Below are 3,503 nucleotides of genomic sequence, written 5' to 3'. Positions count from 1 at the left end.
AAGAAAAATTAGTTGAGATGAAGATGATCACTTGACCTTGGCTACACATACCCCTTCTTCATAATATCTCAATATTCCTTGCTGGAAAATTCAAGAATGTTAAGCCAAATTACAATAAGTTGTTAGCTTTATAAAATTTATAATCAGAGTTCAGAGTCAAATATTTCATTGTACCAGTAAGTAATTGTATATTTCCTTATATATTCTGTGTCTCTAAAACTGTGCTCTTATATAATTCAAATATTTAAATCCAACTGTTGTCACCAAAAGAAAGGTTATCAAAACCTAAAAATAGATTTCTGTTTTTTCCATAATGGTTACATGTTGGATCAAAATGATGTTATGTAAAGCTCCTGATTACATAACAGTTGTGGAGAAAGAAATGAGAATTCAGAAATCCTCCAGGAATTGCTAATACATCTGGATACATTTTCTATAAGAGAACACAGTAAGACTATTATAAAAGCATTGTTTTGACATTAAATGCAATTTGAGGGCAGAGGGATATAAAATTGTCTATAACTTTGAGAATCACATTAAGATTCCAAAACTGATGGTCTACATCTATCACTGCTGAGTTTTTGTTACATACTCATTTATATACTTCACTATAAAAATTTGCTAAAGTCATTTCAGTCTTTGAAAATATGATAGTTATTATTAGTAAAGAAAAAAGAAAACAGAGAGAATAGAGAAATGTTTCTCAAAAAAAGACTTTCAGTTTAAAATTAGAAAATAATATGGAGTATTTAGACTGTAGAAAGTAAGAAAATGGCTGGTAATTAAATATCTTTTTGGTTACACTGTCATCCTTTGGGCAGTTCCATTCCAAAGGTGACATTGCAATTCTAAGCTGATCTCAAGGAGCTTTGGCTTAAAATTATAGAGATGCTTAAAAAATGACTCTTCCATTTTGTATGTAAAATTTTATATAGTATATGTATGTCATAATGATAAGCCAGGTACAGATTATTGCACAACGTATGCAGAGAGCAGATAATAAATCTATAGCAGCTCAAGAAATTTCTGTAATAATGGAAATATTCTAAAATCTTCACTATCCATTACAGAAGCTAGCCCCATATGGCAATTGAACAACAGAAAAGTGGCTAGTGCAAAGGAGAAACTGATTTTTTTCCTTTTGATTTGTTTTATCAAAGGAGGGAATTCCCAATCCATTCAAAAGAAAGTGACTACAGGTTTTATGATAAGACATGAGTCACCTGGCTGGCACCTTCTGCTGTAGTCCCAGTGGGGCAAACTTAGTACTCTGTTCCTGCACTAAACCTTACTTCCTGCAAGAGGAAAGATGTATAAACACCAGCAGTTTAAAAGCAAGCCAGTCCTTGAAACATGCCTCCCATTCAGTGGAAGGGCCTGGTTTGCCCTCATCATTGTTGCTGGACTGCAGCTGAGCTTCGAGCTGGGTTTCTGAAATTCTTGCATTGCTTGCCCTGAACTGTTCTTTGGGTGTAAAAAAGGATGTAGGTTTGAGTTTTGCACACTTCCTCGACACTGCATACATTCAGCTTTGAGTCATTGCAGTGGACCCAAAAACCTGGTCAAAGACGACATGGACCCCAATCTTCTCTCGATTGTTACGGTCAGACCACCTGAATCTTTTAAGGTGCAGCGGGAAGACCTGAGGTAGTCTGTAGATCATTAACTGCTTTCTAGCTTCACTCAGAGCAAGGGGTTTGGGATTGGATTTTCATCGTTTGCTGTTACGCTGGTCCCAAGCGTAGATTCTCCCTTCCAGAGCCTGTCTCTGTGAATTTAGCCAGCTTCTCAGTGAGCAGGCACTCTGTCTGATTCAAAGGGACAGACCCCTTTTCTGCGCGGTGATACCGGTCAGGGAACTCCAGGGACAGATCCCAGAAGGGCTCAATGGTATTGGATTTGTAATTGCATGATATACATGTGGCCTGACTGAGTAGCTGCCCGTGGACTGTGGTGCTCACTGCCTTTAAGACCTGTTTGGTGAGCTTCCTCCGGGAGAAGGGGATGCGGGTCCGGCGCGTGGTGCCCTCGGACTCGAGCTCTGGCTGCACTTTGCGCAACAGCTCGCCCAGGAAGTCCTGCGCGTCCTGCTGGGGCAGCCGCGGAAGGCGGGCCTGCGGCTCCGCACCGAGTGAAGCACGGCCAAGGGTGACACCAGGGCCCGCTCCCCGGGCCACATGACTCGGAGAGGGTGTGCAGTGCTTCGAGCTCGGCTCCTTGTCCCGTGTGAGTTCTAGGCTCCTGCTGATGGAAGCGCCGCCGTCGGAGCAGAGGCCCCTGCGCTCGCCTGCACGCCGAGGCCGCCGGCCTGCCCGGAGCCCAGCCTCCCCGTTGCGGGCCTTGGGCGGCAGCTGTTGGGTCTGGGAAGGGTCGAGGTACAGAAAACACTGGTGGAACTTCTGGAGGTGGCTGGGCCCCTGCAGGACGGAGTTCATGGAGCAGGTGTTGCCAGGCTGCGCAGGCCCGTGACGCCCCGCGCCAGGGCGGGCGCAGCGTGGTGGTGGGCAGAGACACTGAATTTTTAACTTAACTTTAACTTAACTAGTCACATTTGACTAACATATACTTAATTGAATAGCACGGTTGAAATATCACACTTTCATTTTAAGCATGAAGAAATTGAAATGCATAGTTCATTTATCCACAAATACACCAGAGACAACAGGAGACACCCCATCTTACTTATGAGCTTCATGTCCCTTCTTCCTTTAAAAACAGAATTATTTATTTGAGCTCTCTTAAGGATAACAGTATACTGTGGGGCACTTGGGTGACTCAGCCAATTAAGCATCTTCCTCCAACTCAGGTCATGATCCCAGGGTCCTGTGATGGAGCCCTGTGTCAGGCTCCCTGCTCAGCAGGGAGTCTGCTTATCCCTCTCTCTCTGCCCCTCCCCCTCTCATGCACAGGTGTGCTCTCTCTCTCTCAATTAAATAAATAAAATCTTAAAAAAAGGTAACAGTATATTTCAGGCTAATAATATATAAAAAATGGATTTTAAAATGATATGCTGACTCAAGAATGTGTGCTAGCTAATGCTAAGATGGTAATCATTTTGCACTATTCAAATGTATCAAATCAACACATCATTCCCCTTAAAGTTACATAAGGTTATATGTCAATTATCTCAAAAGCTGGTAAAAAAAAAAAAAAAAAGAAAGAAAGAAAGAAAGAAAGAAAGAAAGAAAGAAAGAAAGAAAGAAAGAAAGAAAAAGAAAGAAAAAAATTAAGCTGGCAAAGAGACATTGAACAGTTTTTTTCACATTTTATTTTCCTTGTTGTTTTAATGGTATCTTGTCATCACAATAACTTGGAGAGGGTACCAAATGAAAATCAAAGAGATTGAACTATGTCTCTGTATCAGCATTGGACTTGGCCTCATAAGCTCATAATTGGGGGTATAGCTCCTCTTTATCACAGCTCTACTAGAAATATTCAGCTGTGTGCAATATATTGAATCAATAACAGAGACAATGAGAAAAGTTTCTACTGAATGGCTTGAT

General features: G+C 41.6%; 1 pseudogene; it reads right to left on the bottom strand.

Moving 5' to 3' along the window:
• Positions 1-1,288: 1,288 nt before the first annotated feature.
• Positions 1,289-2,677, bottom strand: LOC144296241 (ubiquitin carboxyl-terminal hydrolase 49 pseudogene; annotated as a pseudogene).
• Between the last annotated feature and the right edge of the window lie 826 nt (positions 2,678-3,503).

Source organism: Canis aureus, chromosome 1 (genome assembly GCF_053574225.1).
Source record: "Canis aureus isolate CA01 chromosome 1, VMU_Caureus_v.1.0, whole genome shotgun sequence".
Lineage (NCBI taxonomy): Eukaryota > Metazoa > Chordata > Mammalia > Carnivora > Canidae > Canis > Canis aureus.
The sequence above is the reverse complement of the archived record's forward strand: the minus strand, read 5'-3'. Positions and strand labels throughout refer to the sequence as shown.